General features: G+C 40.6%; 1 non-coding gene across 1 annotated transcript; it reads left to right on the top strand.

The window, feature by feature from the left end:
• Positions 1–231: 231 nt before the first annotated feature.
• Positions 232–304, top strand: TRNAR-CCU (transfer RNA arginine (anticodon CCU)). Its single transcript has one exon. It is a non-coding gene; the product is annotated as a tRNA-Arg (tRNA).
• The last annotated feature ends 21,562 nt before the right edge of the window (positions 305–21,866 follow it).

The raw sequence follows: 21,866 nt of genomic DNA on the forward strand, positions 1-21,866 counted from the left end.
CTGAAATCAGCGCATGTTAATAATGGAAATTGCTGGTCCTGTCCAAATATGCACACGAAACTTTACAACCTGTATGTCAGTTGGAAGTCCTAGTTAGGATTTGGTCCTTCTCAAAAATTGCTTTTGTGTGCCATGAGGATGATGGAACACGCACCCAAGTGCCTCCACCAGATGGATGTTGTGAATAAAATTTGCGAATAGATATTTTAAAATGCACTGACTTAGCAGCATGCGCCTGTAGCTCAGTGGATAGAGCGTCTGTTTCCTAAGCAGAAAGTCGTAGGTTCGATCCCTACCTGGCGCGCCATGTTTATTATATCTGAAGTTTTTGTTCAAATCACATGTAGGAGAACCATTCACACACGTATGAGGTCGCTAGCCATTTGCTTAGGCTGGCTGCGATCACACGCTTCACCTGTTCCTGGTGCAACTATGCGGTCGGTCTCACGGCTCACATGTTCCTGGTGCAACTATGCAAGGCATATAAGACATGATACCATGGTGCAACTATGTGCAAACGATTTGCATATAAGACAAATACCTCTTGCATGTTATTAGTAGTAAGATGTTCCGCTGCAAAAGACTTGCATAGTCGCATATAAGACAAATAGTTCGGGCATGTGTGACCATAATAACATCATGTTCCGGTGCAACTATGTGTTGCATGTCAAGTTCATCGACAAAACTTCAAGCTAGAGATTGGAAATAAAAAATTACTTGTTATTTGAAGACAATGAAGACTTTGACTCCCCGTAGACGTTCCCTACAAATTTGTCCCAATTTGCAAGTAAAGGCATGCTTCTCCGTGTAAAATAGCTCCTTAGTAGCAAAAATTCTCCAAGTTCCAATATTTCTTTGCTAATAAGGAAGAAATCATTCAATTACAACTTCAAATACGAGTAAGGGTTTATTCAAGCTTTCTATTTTGCAGAGAAAGACAACTTTAGGAATGTGAGAATCCTATTGACTACCTTACAATGAGACCATGTACCTATTTTTTACTAGAGCCTACATGAGAACTTTATAAAACATCCAAAGCTAAGGGATGTAATGAGCTAACTGTCTATAATATGGTAGTCAACATTAAGATCTTGATCATGATTTGAAAGCACAAGGCTCTAACACATAGTCACAAAGGAGTGGAGACTGTGGAAGATGCTAAATATTACTGCCGACTTAACAATAAGGACCTTGCATTATTACGTTATATTGTTGACAATTTAGCATCCTCCCTTATAGCGTTATTGGATACCATCAAGATTTTGATGCTAAACTCAATCAAGAGTTTGAATTTAAGATCTTCCATTGTACCTTCAACATTGAGAAGGAATTGGTCAATGTAGAGGAAAGGAGGAGTAGAGAGGATAATAATCTTCATTACGAAGTTACCATACCAATTGCTTACCACTACATGAGCTCATTTTTACTTGCAAAGAAGTTGAGCTTCCTTACATAGGGCATTGTTAACATCCATTACCAAAACTAAGCATTTTAGAGTAGTAACTTGATAGTATCCGTGGTGGCCATCTATGAATATGTTTCAAGGAATATGGTTCGGTTGCTGTTGTAGGGATTTAACTGACTTTTTTCTCTCGATGGGTACGTTTCCTTTGATCACCTCCACTCGGGCCTCTTTACCGTGGCTTCAAATTAGAAAATACATTGATGTTGCTTTTCTATATTAAAGCCTATAAATTGCTAGAAAGGTAAATAACAAAGGGATCTACAAGATGGCACTTTTTTGGGACACCAAAAACTTCTAATGGAAGTATTTCATACCAATTGTTGGTGCAATATAACTTGAATGAGAATCTCTAGATCACTAGAGTCTCACAAGTCATATGCAAATGGCCAATGCCTATCATTGGGTTGAAGCTCGATTGGAAAGCTTGGCATTGGCCCAAGGAAAGAATGCTTGCACTTCCCAAAAAATTGGGTACATATAACAAGGTGAGTTATAAATCAGATTGGTTCACTTCATTTTCAATAAGTTGTGGAGGGTAAAGTGGTTAGAAGAGAAGTGGCTAAGGAGAATAAACAACATTTGGGAGGCTAAATGGCCAAGATTGATGAAGATTTTCACTTGGGGGGGTTATCCCAACTAGGAATAAGATTCTTGCTAGAGGGATTGGCCCAAAGGATCCCTTGCATTTGTTTAAAGACTACCTCTCCTCGCGGGGTCTTGTTGCCAAAATGTGCAAATGGGTGCAGAGAAAGTGGAAGACACCCCTCTTTGGAAATGATTCGGTTTTGGGTCCGGTTCTGGGTCCATCTGAACACTTGACTTCTTCACGAAAGGAACTAGAAGCACTGAAGCTACAAAGAGCTTTTCAAGAGAAGAGATCGTGCTCTCTTTGACAGGAGAGGCCTCCACATAAAGAGGCTTTAGACTAGATCAAGCGGGAGCTAGAAGAGGTGTGTTCTAGTGTAGCTCAGGTCACTCTCCAAGGCATCCTCCACGTGAATGCATCCTTCGGACTTATTGCCACTTTTGTGAAAAATTTGGACATGAAGACAAGGATTGCTACTACCTAAAGGGATTGTGGCAACTACACTAGAGGATTGTAACAAGGATTGCTACTACCAAAAGAGATTGTGGCAACTACAACAGAGCCTTACTCCTACTCTTCAACAAGGGTTAGCGCTTGCATCTAATATGGTTTCTCCCTATGGTCATCCAAATTACATGCCACCTTTGCTGAATACACCTCATATGCAAGATATGCCGAGCACTTTTCCAACTTATCATGCTAATGCTCCCTTAGCTCCTCATAGCTTCTACACCTCACCCTCCACTACCATGTAGCAGGAGCAATCCACCTCGTCCTTTCACTCACCCATCCAATTAGCCCATTTTGTGCTACATGTGGGGAATATGGGCATTACCAAAGTTAATTCCCTCGCTAGAAGGGTCTCCTCCTTGCCATCATTGCCCTCAGGCTAAGGATCACTACAATAAGGATTGTCCCAAACATCACACATCCATGTCTTCAAGCCCAAGTCAGAGGCAACCTTAATGCACATTTCCCAAGATCAATTTGATAGTAGTTGACACCATCCCTAAGCCGCCACCTTCTACCCATGTGGTTGCTCCTCAAGACAAGCTACTCTTTTGTAGAGGAGCCCGTTGGTGTCGTCACTCGGGCGCAAAGGGTAGCCCTCGGTCTTAGCATTCTAGCAAGTTCACACCCCCCACACATTATCTCACCAGTGAATACCCCTCTTCAAGAGGTTGACAAACCATCCCCCAGTCCCAAGAGAGGCTCTTCATCTCTCCTCTCTGATCTTGATGGGGCTTTCTTAGAAGGAGTTGTTGACCTACGACAAAGAAAAGAAATAGAGAAGGCACTGTTCCAAAGAGAAAAACCTACAACAAAACTATCTTGAAGAAAACCTTTTAGCAAGTTTCACTCTACGGCATGCTCTAGCTAGATGCAAGGTTTTGAAGTGACACCCTTGCAGTTATTCAGTCGCTTTTTCCCAGAGTAGGTCCTAATGGTGAGCACCTTCTGATGCAACCATTAGAGTCCTATATGATATCCTATCCCCCTCCCCTTCACTGTTTATTGAAGCCCTCGTCTCACGAGTCACCGTGTCCATCTTGGGGCGACAATGCTCGGGAGTGATAGTGGATGGTGATTTGGCATCAACCTACTGCTTGAGTTCACTATGTTGGCATTAGGTTTGTAGCCTAGCCGAACTACTCCCTTCACAATTACATTGGCCGACCAAAGGATAGTCTACCCATTGGTCATAGTGGAAAATGTGCCTTTGATGGTACAAGACTTCACCTTTAGCTTGGATTTTGTTGCGGTTCGTCTTCCTCAGGTTGAGGGAGGATCGCCTTTGCTCATTGGTAGACCATGGCGCAACACACTAAAGCACTACATGATTGGGGCAATGACGCCATGTGGATACATACTCCTGGATCCCCAATGAAACCCATTTTCCTCAAAGGAGGGATGGATCTAGCGGTGCAACATAGTTCTTTGTATGAAGTCCAACCTTGAACTGGAACAACCTACTCCACTTGAGGGCCAAAAGAAGACCTGCTAGAGTGGTTGGAAGCTACCAAGTCCATGCCTTGTTATGGGGTCTTTATTCAATCTCTGTTTGAGAATAACCCATCTTCCAATGACCTTACAATAATTGGCCATAGTCTACCGCCTAGCCCAAAAGCAGGTGTCGAGGTTGATGACTCAGATGATGCTATTATAGGAGCCTTTGGGCTTGGTGAGCCTATATACCATAGACGAGGAAAGAAATCTCCTTTGCACGAGTTCGCCCAAAAATAAACCTCCTCTGTGTTTGACTATCTGACCAAGGCAAAGCTAACCTATGTGTCTAATGAACTACCCTTTGATGAGCTACAAGAAGCATAAGCATATTTCTATATTTATCAAACACTAGCTCCAGCTCATGATGTCTCTATGCTCCAAAAAGAGGCAACGAGTCTTCACCTACATAAAGATCTTCAACAATTCCCTCTTCAAACCCTGTAAAAGAAGGCAACTTGGGTGACTTTGATGATCACTCAGTGCTGCTAGCCCATATGTTGAGCAGACATGCATATTTGCTATGGTCTATGTCGCAGAAGATAAGGCTAGCCTCTTTTAAAGTTACAGAAGAGTCAAGCATTGATGATTTTCAAAGATATTGGCTTGTAAAACTTCTGATAAGACTAGAGAGTGTATAGATAACTGATTCCCCTTGTCTGGAATTTGCATAGGGAATTTCTTGCAATGGCCACAAAGGGCACGTTTCTTTAAAATCTTGGAATAGGTAAGCTTAAGCCTCCTCCACCACATGCTCTCTCCACTCGCTCCTACCCACCAACCCCTCTCTCTTCACTCACCCCTACCCACCCCCATCCCCTTATCCTCCTACCCACCCCCTTCTCACCCTTAACCTCCTTGCCTCATCTCTTCCTCCCACAGGGCATATGAAAATGATTGACGATATCTTCCTCTGTAGGACATATGAAAATGCAACCTTTGCTATCGTTAAGGCCTCAAGGTCCAACCTTGTTCTGACACATTCCCCATCTAGAGCCTATAGCTTAGCACTTTGCTCCTACTACTTCTCTTTCAGATTATTTACTCTAGCCTCATTTTTCTCACTCACAAATGTTGACATAACACTCACTTCTATGGCATGTGGGTTACAACATGTTTCTCTTTTATTAAGCTCTAATAGTTCCACTGTAGTATTGTTTCTCCCTTAATAATTCCACTGTAATATTCATTCTCTCTAATTATGATCTGATAGTTTCACTATAGTATTCTTTTTCTCTTATTAAGCTCTGAGTTCCACTGTAGCATTCTCACTGTTAAGTATGGAGCTCGATTTACCCCTTGTAATTTTTAATATTAAAGATGCACATTTGTAAGGACCCCATTATGAGGAGTAGCCATTGTGCGTGAAGAAAAATCATTCACCAGAAAATAAAAAATCACGCTCAGTCTCTATATACCTTTTGCCCGGAATATTATGGCCTGACGGTGGCAAAAAAATGGTCGAAAAATGGCCCATCGGTTGGCCTGTGGCCAAAAAGTCAATGGTCGGTGGCCGATTTCAAGGCAGACTTTTCTTCTCAAGGATGGCCACACATGGGCGCATTGGAGAGTCCAACTTGGACTTGTCTATACAAGGACGGCTACACACGACTGCCTCTCATGAGAGAGGAGGGCAACCCTTTTGTCTTATAAAAGGAGGCCTCTTCTAGACACAAAATGTATTGTGGTGCATTGTGAAGTTGATGAAACAAGGTGTATGTGAGGTGGTGAGAGTGAAGCAAGGTGAGAGCTCCATTAAGGGTATAATCCCTTTGTAACCTACTTCTAGTTTGAAGTACTAAAGCCATTGAGTAGCTATTTTTCTGTGGATGTAGCCCACATTGGGTGAACCACATATATCGTGTGCTCTCTCTCTCTCTCTATATATATATATATATAATATCTTGTGTGTGAAAATTATCTCTCTCCATTAAGTAAATTACTCTACTATCTACTTAGCTACGCCCTATTTCCTAACAACTAGTATCGGATCAAGTTGTTCTTGTAGCTAAGTGGGAGTAATGACAGAGGAAGGTAAGCTCAAGATCAAGAAGTTCAACGCCAAAACTACCAACACTGGAAGATGCAAATTGAAGAATATCTCTATCAGAAGGACATCCCGCAATGATGGCAATTGAAGCATGTATTGTCCTTGACCAAAAGACATTAAGAACAATCCGATTAAGCTTGGCATCGACGATAGATTTCAACATTTTGGAGATGAAGACCACGGAGGAATTGATGAAGTCACTTGACGGCCTCTATGAGAAACCACCCAATAAGTTATTTCTCATGAAGCGCTTGTTCAATCCAAAAATGGCAGAGAGTGGTTCAGCTGCAAAGCATCTAAATGACTTTTAACACCAACATAAGTCAACTTCAATCAGTGAAGGTCAATTTTGACGATGAAGTGAGAGCCCTCCTTATACTATTGTCTCTACCGGATAGTTGGGATAGCCTTGTGATGAATCCAAGTAACTTTGTCTCTAACACAAAGAATCTTAAGTTTGATGATGTTATGGGTGTCCTCCTAAGCAAGGAATTGCAAAGGAGAAGCACAAGTGAATCATCAAGTGCTGCACTGTCAGTGAAAACAAGAGGAATATCAAAAGAGAGGTTCGAAAACCAAAAGGGTCGTGGTCGCTCAAGGGGAAGCAAGTCACACACAAAGTCAATTCTTGAATGTTGGAACTGCGGCAAGAAGGGACACATCAAAAAGGATTGCTAGTCAAAGAAGAAGAAGGAGTCAGAGTCTCAATACAACAAGCCAACATTGGAGGTGAATGTGGCAGATAAAGTAGAGCAAGATGCTCTAATTCTCTCATTAGACAATGTGTGTAATTCATGGATAGTAGATTTTGAGGCTTTATTTCATTAAACACCGCACTAGAAGCATTTCCAAGATTACACCAAAGATAATTCTGGATATGTATACTTGGGAGATGATGAATCTTGTGAAATTTTTGGCAAAGGTATAGTTTGTGTCAAAACTGCTAATTGAAATGAATGGAAACATAAAGATGTTAGGCATGTTCCTTCTCTTTGAAAAAATTTGATCCCTACAGGACAATTGGACGATGAAGGTCACAACATTGCATTCATAAATAAATGGTGGGAGATCTCAAAGGAATCTTTGGTGGTTGCCAAAGGAGAAAAGGTTGGTACACTTTACTTGTATACTGTCAGCACACAATCTTCAACTTGTGCAGTAGCTACAGAAGTCGACAATGCGGTGTGGCACTACCGGCTTGGACATACGAGTGCCAAAGGAATGCAAATCCTTCAATCAAAGAAGCTTCTACCATATTTGAAATAAGTGGACTTAGAATTCTCTGAAGATTGTTTTTACAATAAACAAAAGGGGGTAAAATTATGAGACAGGAAATGAAAGGAAAAAAAACTTGAACTGGTTCATTCTGATGTTTGGGGTCCTGCAAGTATACCATCCCTTGGTGGCTCGTTGTACTATGTAACATTCATAGACGATATAACTAGGAAAACATGGGTTTATGTAATGAAGAATAAATCCGATGTGCTTTTCATACTTCAAAGGTGGAAAGCCTTTGTGGAGAATGAAGCGGGTACCAAACATAAATGCCTTAGATTCGACAATGGAGGCAAATATTACAGCTTTTACCATATACATGTGGTAGTGATATGTGTGAACACAATTAGGATCGCCGGGGCATTTTTTCCCTCACTAGGAGGTTTTTCCCTTGTGCATTGTATATACACCCATCACTCTAGGGCTATCTATCTTTCCATTGCACACTAAGTAATACACTCTCTATCGTGTGCCTTGAGCTTCCTTCGTCTTCTCCAAGCTATGTGTGTTTTCCTTAGTCGCATCAGCTCCAACACACGTCTGCTCACTTTCTTTGATTTTTGTAAGCTTTGGTGAGCGTTTGCAGGTCAACGAATATTCTGAGAGAGCTTAGTCTGCTGAAATTTCTGATTTGGGCTCATTTCGACCCCCCGTTTCCATTATAGGTAGTACTGTGCAAGCTATTTTGTCATTTTTTGTGAAATTTCTATTAGTGTTGTTTTCTGCATAACAGGTCCCTTACAATCTTCTACGGTTTATGCTATATAGCACGTGTTGTTCTTGCTTTGTTTCTCCTCTTTTTGGGCAGTTTTCACTTCAAGTGTAGGCATTCGCCATGGCCGACAACAACATAGATGTGTTCAATATGTTTGCTACTGAGGACATATTGGATGGTGACAATCACCGTATGCGGGACATATTCTTGTGAAAGGGTGTCTGGAATATTGTGCAGGGCATTGATGTACGTCTTGGTTCTGAGGATGTAGGCGATGTTGAGGATGTTGCAAGTCTTGCTGCAAGGATTGCTACTATTAGAGTTGTTTTGCCTACAACTGAGCAAGCTCGTTGGGATGTAGAAGATGCACAAGCTCATGCATTGATTGCGTTGTCTGTGAAGCGTACTATTACTTTCCACATTCGGTTCAACAAAATCTGCCAAACAGGCTTGGGATATTCTGGCTAGTCTTTATGCAAGTCGCAATGAGGCTAAAATTGCATTGCTGCGTAAAGAGTTGGAATCAAGGATTATGCATGAGGAAGATGATATGAAAACTTTCCTTGCTGGTGTCAAGGATATCAATGAGCAACTTATTTCTGCAAGTGAAGTCATTTCAGACAGTTTCCTTGTATAGACTGTTCTTGATGAATTGCCAGATTCTTACCAGACTTTTGCTAGTGCTTGGAGACTTATGACCCAAGGAGATCTTGAAGTTACTTAGTTTGATGCATTATGCACATTGATGTTGCATCACTTTTCAAAAAAAACAAGACTAGATAGCGTGCAGTTGAACATGCCTTTATTGCTGCTCAAAGAAAAGGTGGTAACAGTAATGCAGCCACTTCTCATCGTTCTTCTGCGAGTGGAAAATCACATGTTCCTAATGCTTTTTTTGACTGCAATTCGTCTAGAAATTTTGGTGATAAGGGAAAAAAGAAGATGCGTTGCCATTATTGTAAAGCTAATGATCACTTGATCAAGTAGTGTCCTAAGTTGAAAGCCAAAGAGGCTAAGAAGAAAGAGGCCGGTTCCACTAAAAATGTAGCTATTGTTGAGTCTTTTGTGAAAGGAGACCGTGATGCTGATGTTGATGCAGAATGGGCTTTTAGTGCAGAGTGCATTTATAATCCTACTTTCCATGATGCATGTATGTCAGTTGCTATAGATTAACATGTGTGGTATTTTGACAGTGGTGCTACAAAGCACATTACCTCACATCGTGATTTGTTCACCTCTCTTGAGTCTGTTCCTCATGGGAATTCAGTTACTTGTGCCAACAATGCCTCTTTTCTGGTTTGGGGAGTTGGAAAGATCGTGCTTACTGCTGCAAATGGCAGTTCTTTCACACTCATTGATGCACTTTATGTACCTGGGATCAAGAATAATCTTCTGTTTGTATCTGCACTTGCTAGACTTGGTCTTGTAGTCAAATTTGTGGATGAGAGATGTACAATACATGATCTCAGTTTGACTGATAAAATTGTTGCATCTAGCATTTTATGCCGTGGGTTGTATAAGCTCACTTTGTATGACAAGTGTGGGTAGAATTTTGCAAATGCAGTTGTGGATTCAAAGACTATTTCAAATGCAAAACTTTAGCATGCACGTTTTGGTTATCTGAATTTTGCCAGTTTGCTGCATTTACAAAAATCTGATATGGTTGCTTCTTTACCGCCTCTTGAAGCACCTGTCACAAACATGTCTGTGAAGGCTTTATTTTGGGTAAGATGTAGCATTCTAAGTATCCAAAGGATGGTTCAGTTAGGGCCACATGCAGGTTGCAGCTTGTGCGCATAGTGATGTTTGTGGGCCCATGCAAACTCCATCCTTGGTCAATCACCTTTACTTTGTGACCTTTATTGATGATTACACAAGATATGCATGGATATATCCGCTTAAAGCGAAGTTAGAAGTATTTATGTGCTTCAAACAACTTCAGGCTATGGCTGAAAATGTCTCGAAATGTACTATGGGCACCCTCCATTCCGATCGAGGGGGAAGTATATGTCTCATGATTTTAGTGCATTTTTGGCTAGTCATGGGATAAAACACCAATGTACAATGCCTTATACGCCTTAGCAAAATGGTGTTACTGTGAGGAAAAACAGTTTACTTACAAAAATGGCACGATGTATGGTCAAAAGTCAAGCGTTTCCGCATTCGATTTGCTTGAGGCCATCATGTTTGCCACTTATGTACTTAACAGGTGTCCTACAAAAGCTTTGCAGTCTATGACTCCATATGAAGCATGTCATGATAGAAAGCCTTCTATTGAGCACATGCGTGCTTTTGGCTATTTGGCATATGCTTTGGTGCCACAAACACAACATAGAAAATTGGATGCTAAGGTTGTCAAATGTATTTTTGTTGGTTATAGTGCTGAAAGAAAATGTTAGAGGTTGTATCATCCACAAACAAAGTGTATTCTGGTTTCACAGGATGTTGTATTTGTGGAAGATTTTGTTGAGCCCCTTGCTGTCATGTATTAGAGACAGTAATGTAAGCTCACATGACATTTATGACACTTTGTTGCCTATTTTTAGTGGTGGAAGCTCGAATGTAAATTCCAATGAGGCAAATGTACAGTCTATGGAGGTTTCTAAAAATGTTACAAATCAGTCTATTACTGATGTAGATGTACATGATGTACTTGATGAGGAAAGGGCTGAAAATGAGCAAGCTAGAGGTATGCCAAAATGGTTGGTGCATACATTGCGTGACAGTAAATTGGATAGACCTTTGTCTAGTCACCCTTGTTTAGGCTCTCTCCATGCATCTTATGCATTAGATTGTTATGTTTTGGCTGTGTCTAGCTTACATGATGTTGAGGAACCTCTGTCTTTTGATGAAGCACAAAATTCAGAAAACTAGATGGCTGCCATGCAATCAGAACATGATGCACTTATAGAAAATGACACATGGAATTTATTTGATTTGCCTCCTAGCAAAAAGGCCATTGGTATGAAGTGCGTTTACAAGTTGAAACACAAGCCAAATGGTGAGATTGATTGCTATAAGGCTGGACTCATTGCAAAGGATTATAAGCGGCTAGAAGCCATGGCTAGGAGGCTGCAGAGAAAACGAGAGAGAGAGAGAGCGAGAGAGAGAGAGTCGACACTGCACAGGAAAAACACGCTATACTTGATTGCAATCCTTTGTTAAAAATCTTACAATATATAAATAAAAAATAGCCATGCAAACTCCATTGAACTAGTGGTTTGTAACTGCATGCATTATGAGGGTGTTCCACAGGCTAGACACCAGACAAAGGGCTTGAATCCCCAACAACCCCCCTTCAAGCCCAACAAACCATGGACAATGGACTCGAGACAGACCATGGTAGAGTTCAATCACCTGAAACTATGCATAGAAGTCCCCCCCTTGACAACAACTTAGGTGTGTGTGCACTTCCCTCAAACAACTATCAGTGTGAGACAACCAGAACTCAGAACCAAACATAAAAGGGTGGTCTTACCACTGATGTGTGGCAGTGTCCATAACCCGTACATTTTGTTGACAAATGATTGACATAAAAGAAAACATAAAACATAAGAAAAACTACAGGTAATCTACGAAAAGTGTTGGTGCTTCACCATCTTCATGCAATCTACGAAAAAGTTTCCTTTTTATGTTTCCAGATAATTGCATGTCATCCAGATAATGAACAAAATCATCTTTGAGAGATGTAAAAATAATACCTAATGCTTGCTTGTCCTTGCGTTGTTGCTCAACAGATAACGCTGTGGTAACTGCAGCGGATGTGCCTGCTTTGTCGGTTGATAGAGTGGCTTGACAACGCTCCAGAAATCCTGCGCATCAGATATCCATTCACTTTGATTTTCCAGGTGTGGAATCTGGATCTGTTAAACTTGTCGATTTTTGACTCTATGTTGAAGTGACCCCTCGCTTAATAATATTGGCTGCTTTGAGATGATGCAAAATTTGCTTTAGAAATCCTTAGTATTGTGTTTTGCACATGCATCTCTGAAAAGCTATTGTTTGCCTTGAGAAGAAAGTCTTAAGATGCCCCTTTTTTTGTTTGTTTAATGCTGTTCGGATGGTAGCTTTTAAACTTTGAGCAAAAGCTTGCCAAGATGCTGCCAATCTCGAAGTTTCTCTTCAAGGTTAATAGCCAGTTTGCTGTTGCCAATCATTGAGGGTGTGGATGAGGGTGTGAACCCTAGCTTCAATAAGAGATGTGTTAAGCAAAACCTTTTTATATAAAAAAAATAACGAGTCTGTAGTAGTCTGCAGACTACTACAGTCGACCGACTCTTTGAAGCACCACAAGTGGGGTGTGAACCCTAGCTTCAATAAGAGATGTGTTAAGCAAAACCTTTTTATATAAAAAAAATAACGAGTCTGTAGTAGTCTGCAGACTACTACAGTCGACCGGCTCTTTGAAGCACCACAAGTTGGGTTTTAGGATGGCACCGCTAGTTAGGATGGCACCGCAAGCAGGGTTTTAGGCAGTAGCCCCAAACGACTTCTCTCTTCACTGGGTCCTTATTCCCCTAGAGCTGTGTAAACCAACTTCATCTCCTAGCAAGCCCTTGTAGATTCATCTCTCGAACTTGCTTCCCTATCCCCAACGTCGCTATGATACCAGTTGAAGGCATATGTTAGGGAGGATGGAAGCGGCTGGAAGCCATGGCAAGGAGGTTGCAGAGAAAACGAGAGAGAGCGAGAGCGAGACAAAGAGTCGACACTACACAAGAAAAACAAGCTATACTTGATTGCAAGTAGCCATGCAAACTCCATTGAACTAGTGGTTTGTAACTGCATGCATTATGAGGGTGTTCCCATAGGCTAGACACTAGACAAAGGGCTTGAATCCCCAACATTCATCATAACTAATAAAAGTGTGTAAGACTCCAAGGAAAATAGTTTTCTTCTTGTTAATACCCTTGAATTGGATGGTATTCTCGGGTAAAGACGGCTTTCCTAACTCACACCACGCTCCATAGGATAACAGATTATGTTTAGCTCCTGTGTCCAATAAAGTGTTATATAGAACTTTCCCATAGGTGCTATATAACTTGATGGGGTATCGTAGAGACGGGTCATACTCTACATCAGTAAGGAGGATAATGTCATTGTGCTATTGTATGGAGTCCAGAAATTGGCCTTGGAGAGTTTCCAAGTGCAAAGACCTCTCCAACGCACCATGGGAAAATCGACAACATCATCATTAGCATTAGCAGTACTTTCACTTCAGTATTTTTGCATTGCACTTGTTTTTCCAATAAAGCTTGATTGCACAACACAAAGGGGGAAAGAAGCAGTTGTTCTAGGGGAGGATACGAAGACAAAAACCATGAAGCAGTTGAATACAAAGCATTGAAGAAGATGAAGGTGCTCTTGGATTAGAGCCAAGCAGACATTTTTCAAGATTTTGCTCTTGGATTAGAACGTTGTTTTTGCTCCTAAGATTGGATTGTGGCTCCTAGATTGGAGTGTTATCATGGTTGTCTCCTAGATTGGGGATGTATGTTGTCTATGCTCCTAGATTGGAGTGTTGTCTTTCTTCATCAAGTTGTAGCCCAAAGTTCAAGGGGAGAATTCCTCTTGTATTGTCATCCTTAGTGGATAAAGAACCTTCATTGTATTTTCCTAGTCCAAACCTCAAGGGGAGGATTGTAAGGTGTGAGCTTTGTCCTAGAGTTCTAGAATATGAGTCAAGGAGAGAAGAGTGGATTTATCCCACATGCAGTGGTGCAAGGCTTTAGAGCTACTTAAAGCTCATTTCATGAATGAATAAATACAATTCTATTTTGCATTACATCTCCCTTGTCTATGGTGAGCATGGGATGCCTTAGCAAATACTCAAGATCGTGTTTATGTGTCCATTTTAATTTATCTTCGAACCTAATTTGCTCGAGTGATAATCTAGCCAACACACACTCACTTGTGTGCATGATGTTTCTCTTTCATCCACCCTAGCTAGCACAATCCCATTGCCATCATCTGTGTGTGTGTGTGTGTGTGTGTGTGTGTGGTAGTGGCCGACATGGAAGGTGCACCACTATTTTGTCAACCTTGTGTTGAGGCAACACTGCATTGAAGCTTTGAATCCAATCGGCTTGGAGTCAGTATTCTAGGTTGCTTTGCATTGGCTACACCTCCTAATAACTCTCTCAAGTGTTTTGTAGCATTCTCATGGCCTACGCCATTATATCTACCTCCATTTACCCTATTAGTTGTTCATTCCTAGATACAAGGAAGTGCTCCCTAATACAAGGTGCACCTCCTAATTTTTCTTGGCCACATAGTCTGTAGCACCAATCTATAAATGATCTAACATTCTCTGCACATTGCCACTCTAGCTGCCCTGGCACCTTACTGCCTACCTTGCGCTTACCTTTATTGGAAGCTACGTTGTTTGATCCTTCACCATCAGACGATGAGCGACTAGAACCAGCTGAATTGATGTTTTGAGAGCAAGAATTAGTGTCCATGATAAGTTCACAAGGTGCCTATGCATTCATAGAATCACAAAAAAGTTAGATTTTTTAAAAATTGAATTTAATTGAACATTTGGATAATAAAATACAATAATATACATGTAAAATAAAACAAAAAATATCGTGAAATTGGTGCATGATGAAGAGCACTCCATTCTAAGAATAGAAATGAGCCGTGGGCACTTACACCACCTAAACCCTCCATGAGGATGCTCCCTACCCAAACTGTTTCCAGGAGGATAGACACTTAGGGGAGATAACTAATCGTAACACACAAGTACACCAGTGTAGTGATGAGGAGCGCTCCATTCCAATAATAGAAATGATCCCCAGACACTTGCACCACAAAAACCCTCCACAAGAATGCTCCCTATCCAAACCTGTTTCCAGGCGAATAGACACCTAGGGGAGGTACCTAAACGTAGCAGACAAGTACATTGGTGTGGTGACGAGGAGCGCTCCATTCCAATAATAGAAATAAGCTCCATACATGGCTAGGCAAGGATATCACAATTTATGTGCATTTATTATGCAAGCGCTCATTATGAGCTATGGCCATTTATGCCCGGCCGGCCAATGTGTATTCTTTTTTTAGGAATGAAGAATCTATAAATAAATACGTGCAAGAGGGAAATGCCCACTCTTGCAGAGGGGAGATTGTACCCAGTGCTTGTGTCTTTCTTCTCTCATCTCCTCCCTTCTCTCTCGGCGTGCCGGTGTAGCACTCCGCTCTAGGAGGTGCATCTACACGTGTTCTCTTATTCTCTCTCGTTCTCTTTCTCTCTCGTGTCAGACTCGCTATGGGTTCCTTGCGTACACTACTATGCAAGTATGTGGATCTTTGGAATTTATCGTTGATTATGTGCTATTTGTATATTTTGCAGGGCCTTTCGTGCTCCCAATTGTAGCATGTAGCAGTGGTATCAGAGCTATGGTTATGCTCTTGAACTTGCAGCGATGATGGCTGTGGAGATGTTTGTAAACAAAGATAAGTCATGATTAGTTGCACTTAAATTTTGACACAGAATACTAACCATTGTTTTTGACAAGTATGGTTTGCAGATTCTTATCTTTGCAATTGAGGACAATTGCTTTCTAATGGAGAGGTATGTAATGAAAATTGATAATTGTTTTTTTATTGCAATTGACAGGTGGCAAAAGCTAAGGCTAGGCGAAGATATCACATTTAATGTACATTTATTATTCAACTGCTCATTATGAGCTATGGCCATTTATGCCCGACCGGCCAATGTGTATTCATTTTTTAGCATTGAAGAATCTATAAATAAACAAATGCAAGAGGGAAATGCTCACTCTTGTACGGGGGGAGATTGTATCCAGTGCTTATGTCTTTCTTCTCTCCTCTCCTCCCTTCTCTCTTGTCGTGCCGGTGTAGCACTCCCCTCTAGGAGGTGTATCTGCACATGTTCTCTTATTCTTTCTCGCTCTCTTTCTCTCTCGTACCAGACTTCTATGGATTCCTTGCGTACACTATTGCACAGGTATGTGGATATACTAAATTTATCCTTGATTATGTGCTATTTAACTATTTTGCAGGGCCTTCTGCACTTCCGTTTGTAGCAGTGGTATCAAAGCTATGGTTATCCTCTTGGACTTGCATCAATGATGGCTATGGAGATTATTGATTCAACTTGAAATGCATGTGTAATTTTAAGTTTGGTCTCTCGTTGGCGCCTACTACGTTGTTGTCTCTCTTGAGCCTCGACTTGGGCTTGTATCTTTTTCAATTTTGCTTGTGCCTTAGCTGTATTTTTTTGATGAATGGTATGTAGCTCCTCTTGGCCTAAAGGATCATAGTATCTTTTAAATTTACTCCAATTGAGGAATTCAATGGTTTCCGCCCCATCAAGATTTTCCACATGAATGGTACCTTGTGGGGTAATTTTGCATACTCTATATGGTCCTTTTTCCGCATATTTCAACTTTTTCTTCTCATTATGCACTCTATACATAAGAACTTTATCCCTAACTTTGATATCCTTGTTCTTTAAATGAAGATCAAACCATTTCTTTTGCTTATCTTTCTCCACAAGTACATTTTGCATAGCCAATTGCCTCTCTTCATCAAACTTCTCAAGGATATATAAAGATTAACTAAAGGGTTACCATCCCAACCTTCTTGTGAAGCTACTCAAAGATTAGGAATGGCAAACTCCCATGGCATAATTGCGTCTTGTCCATATACCATATTGAAAAGTGTACACTTAATAGCCACTTTGTACGCAGTACAATAAGCCCATAGAGCTGATGTCAGCTTCAAATCCCAATCTGTGCGATGAACCTCTACCATCTTAGTCAAGATATAAATTAAAGTCTTGTTAGTACTCTCCGCTTGGCCATTTTCTTGTGGATAATAAGGTGTCGACTTATGGTGGGATATCATGAAGCTTGTTGTGAATTACTTTATCATTTCATTTATAAAATGAGTGCCATCATCACTCACAAATTTCAAATGAGAACCAAATTGTGTAATAATATTCTCAAAGAGAAACTTAGCGGTTGACCTTGCATCAGCCTTGTGTGTCTCAACTTCTTTCCACTTTGTCACATAGTCATTCGCAACAATAACATATTAGGATTGAGTGTTACGGGCTGCCGGATTAATTAAGCTTACAAACTCTAAACCCCATTTTTCAAATGGTTGGGTCACTTTAGTAGGATGTAAGGGCATTCTATCCTTTTGTTGTGTGGCCTTGTAATGTTGGCATTCATCACATCCTTTTGCAAAAAAGTGATTCATCCTTGAATAAAGTGGGCCACCAATAGCTAGATTGCAACACATTCCTAGTAGTTAGTTCTCCTGAAAAATGTCCTCCGTCTATGCCCATGTGTGCTTCTTGCAGTATGTACAAATACTCATCTTCATGAGCACATTATCTAAGAATATCGTCCTTCCCTAGCTTGTAGAGAGTACTTGCAATTAGAGAATAAGGTTCACATTCCTTTAGTAGCCTTTGAGCTATATCCTTACAAAGTTCCTTGGGTGGAAATCCATTAACTAAAAAGGTTACAATCTTCTCACTCCATTCAGGCACGATCTCAACTAAGAATAGGGGAGTATCAGGAAATTCATCATCAATTCTAGTAGGGGCTTCACCATCGGGTATGCAAGACAAATGATCAACCATGACATGCCTTTTTTTCGGTCTCACCACAACGGTAAAATCAAACTCAAGAAGAACTAATAACCATCGTGTAATTCTTCCCGTGGAACATGGTTTGTTTACTAGATACAACAACGCGTTATGATCTACATAAAAAACAAACTTGTTGGCAAGAAGGTAATAACAAAGTTTATTTACTACATAAATCATAGCTAAACCTTCCCATTTTGTAGTGGTGTAGTTCCTCTCAGCATCATTCAATTGGCGACTTGCAAAGCTAATGATGTAGTTCAATTTATGTTCTCCAGGGTTAGCTAAAACACACCCAATAGCAAAGTTTGATGCATCGATATGTACATGAAAAGTACATTCCAATCGGGAACTCCTAGGATTGGGGCACTTGTCAAGGCCCTTTTTAATAACTCATAAGCATGGTCACACTCCATGGTCCAGTGAAACTCAATAATAAGCTTGTACAATGGGCGAGCTATCTCGGCAAAGTTTGAAATAAACCATCAATAATAACCAACATGGCCCATGAACCTTTGAAATCCTTTATAGTTTTTAGGTGGTGGCAAATCAAAAATGGTTTTAATTTTGCTTTCATCTCTAGAGATCCCATTCTTGGACATTATATGTCCTAAAATGACTCCATGTCTAGCCCAAAATTGGCATTTGAGAGGGTTTAATGTGATTTGATACAATTTGCACCTTTCAAAAACTTTTCTGAACATGATAGATGTTCTTTCCACAAAGAATAAACACAAAGATCATCTAAAAAAGCTTCACAAAACTTCCTTAAATATTCCCTATAAAGGTAGTGTTCATTAATCTTTGGAATGTAGCAAGGATATTAGTTAAACCAAAAGCCATAACATAAAATGCAAACACTCCAAATTCAATTATAAAAGTCGTTTTAGCTTGGTCCTCTAGCACAATTGTGATTTGATTGTAACCGGAGTACCCATCTAAATAAACTATAAGCTTCCTTTCATGCAACTCGTTCAAGCACATGTGCTGAATATGGAAATGAATAGTGATCTCTCCAAGTGGCTACATTAACCTTCTTGAGATCCACACACATTCAGAGTTTCCCATTCTTTTTTGGTGCAATAACTATTGGAGACACCCATCCTGAGTGCTCAATATATGAATCCACATTTGATAAGATTTTTGAGTTCTTCCTGAATAATCTTTGCATACTTAGGATTCATTGGGTAGGGTCTTTGTTGGACCATTTCATGGGGAATTCACTAGTAGTAATAGGGGAACGCCACCTGTGTGCAACAAATTGCCTTTTTAACCCTACATATGGGACCCTCTTATGTAAAATCTATCCATTTGGCCTTAGCAAACCCCCCTATTGTACACTCACGTGATACCATACGGTAACCCTTAGTGAATCCCCCGTGGATTGGTTTAGGGGTGCTAATTATTGAGATTGTATGTTGCACTACGAAAGGTGGAATGCCCTTCATGTCATGATATGTCCAAGAAAATATGTCCTTGAATTCCTTGAGGATCTCTGTAAGTACATATTCCTCAGTCTCTGTCAAGTCTTGGGCAATGAAAACAGGTTTGGACTCCTCACTTGGGTCTGCTAACTCTATTTCTTCAACTATCACCGGACCATCATAGACTCCATTACTTCCATTTTTAGGTGTTCTTTGGGCCTTTGTATACACAACCATACGCTCCTCCATGGTGTAGGATTTGAAATGATCATGTGTAGAATGTAAGTCCGTGGGATCTTGATGTGTTGTGGATTATGATTTTGCTTTTACTTTCCTTAGTTGTCGAGCTAACTCTTGATTTTGGCATCTCCTTATAGTACGGGTCAACTTTGGCTTCTCAATGACCTCTAACTGTGCACTGTCAATGGGTTGTGGGCTGCACCACATGACACTTTGAAGATATCCACCCCAATTATCCACCAACTCTGATGAGCATCACATGCCCCCGTATAACCATTCTACGTTAGATTTGTTTTCATTTATCCTAGCACGTACATTTGTTTGATATCATCGCCTCTTATACCGCTTACTCTTCTTATATGATTTGCGATTATGGTTGGTCTCTAGTGCAGAGTTGCTAGATGAATCGCTACTCATGTCTTCTCCTCTCCAAGATAGATTGTCATGTAGGATAACACTGGGCCTTGAATGGTTTGTCCCACATTTGCACCAATATTCAATTCAGATTCGTTGTCCTCGGAGTCAATTTTAATTGATGATTTTGACTCCGAATCGTGTGGGCTATAGTCTTCTGGGATGCTACTGGTTCCACTATCAACCAAGCCTTTATCTTGTAGGTCATCAAGAGCTATATGCATTGCTCCTATCATATTTAAAGGTACAAGTTGTGAAACTTTGTCCCCCTCAGGTGTTACCTAAGTCATCCCTCTATTTCCCCAAGTGTGTATGGTCGTCGCTAGGTGGACCCAGTCTACGTTGTTAGACTTAGCCATTTCAGGTAGAACATTCATATAAAAGGAATCTTCCCCAACATCAATGTCCTTTTTACACGTGTACCAATACTGCAATGGGTCCGAGTGAATTGTGGTGTCAGATCGATGGTCAATTATTAATCTATTTCCTAGAGTATGTGCTCGACCAGTCACAAGATCAACTTGAATGACAGAGTCTTGGAACTGTAAGTAGACATGGTTTTTAGACCAGTCATGCACCATTTTTGCTTCTCTCATGAACATCCTAAGATCATCTCAGATGACGTAGTGTGCTTGGAAAAATCCATAACAATGAAGGTGTGCCTTACCTTGTGTCCATGAACCTTGATCTTGAGATCTTCTAGCATCCCAATAGGTTTGACGATGGTCGCATTGACCATCTTTACCACTATGTTTGTAGTACCAAGGTGAGGTCTCCCCATAGATTCCCAAAAATTTTTAGTTACAATGCTAACCCCAACACCACCATCAAGGATTCCCTTCACATTTAATCCTTTGGTAGTGATTCATCGCCTTCAAAGTATTATCCCTACTTGTTGACATGTATTTCAACAATAGAGTTCTCATCCAAGTTGGTTTGTGGATCTAAGGGTGGTTCCTCTACTAGCACTTCATTAGACCTATTCATCGGTGACAATTGTGCTAACCCGACTTTCAGTTCTCCATTGAGGAAAGCTCAAAGAGCTAGGAATAGCTTGGGGTCTCCATATAGTTTAGACATGATGGTGGTTCTAACTTCTAAAGCCATGAAATCCATCAATTTGGTAATATTTAATGAAACTTTTTGGGCTTTAGTTCCTTGACATGGGGAAGATAGAATATCAATTTCTTCAATAGGGTTAGGTAATCCCCCTGTAAACATTCTCTCCGATAAGAAGGGAGTATGCCCACTTCCCGATGACTTAAAGTCACTTTCTTCTTGGATGAAACTAGGTATGGCTAGTGGTCTATGGTCCTTGGTGAGGCTGATTTTGTGTAGGAAACATTGTGTCTATAGTTTGGGTCTTCCTAGGTGCTGGTTCTAGCTCCCTTTGGGTCTTGTCTACCAAACTCCTCAATTGCTTGACCCACTGGATCTCCTCTATATGATTTGGGTAAGTTTCGATCGTCTTCCTATGTTCCCTGGGTTGTGTCCATTGTGGCTCATCATGTTCCTCCTTGTCTTTTTCTTTTCTTAATTGCCGTTTTAGTCTCCATGGTCTCCTCTGCATCAGAACCATTTTCATTGTTGTTCATATACACAGGGTCATCACCAGTCCCTATGTTAGTCTTTGAATTGGGAGTTGGCTTTGCTATCTTTTGTGATCTCTTCCTTCGTGTTTTCTTCTTCTTCTTGGATTGGGCGATTGATGCCACGTCTCTTTCTTTAAGAATATAGTTTTGGTTTTGGAGGATACTTTTGGGAAGCACGATTATCTCTAAGACTTTCTTGCTGAATGGCCTTGGTGAGATCTGCCAAAGTCATCTCAGATATCTTTTGCTCTTTAACAATATGTTTTATGGTCCTTGGTTCACGCCTCGATGATTATGAGCTACTAGACTTTGGTTTAGAGGATACTTCTTTCACCTACAATCATTAAATTTTCTTCCAATTGGATGGCATTGATAGTGACTACCTCCTAGTTAGTAATACCTCTAATGACTAGGCCATTATAGATATTTTCATGCTGAAATGCTCGGAGGAATCTATTGAGCAGTTGGTTATTGTTGAA

The sequence above is a fragment of the Adiantum capillus-veneris genome, chromosome 4 (genome assembly GCF_014529385.1).
Source record: "Adiantum capillus-veneris isolate H3 chromosome 4, ASM1452938v2, whole genome shotgun sequence".
Classification (NCBI taxonomy): domain Eukaryota; kingdom Viridiplantae; phylum Streptophyta; class Polypodiopsida; order Polypodiales; family Pteridaceae; genus Adiantum; species Adiantum capillus-veneris.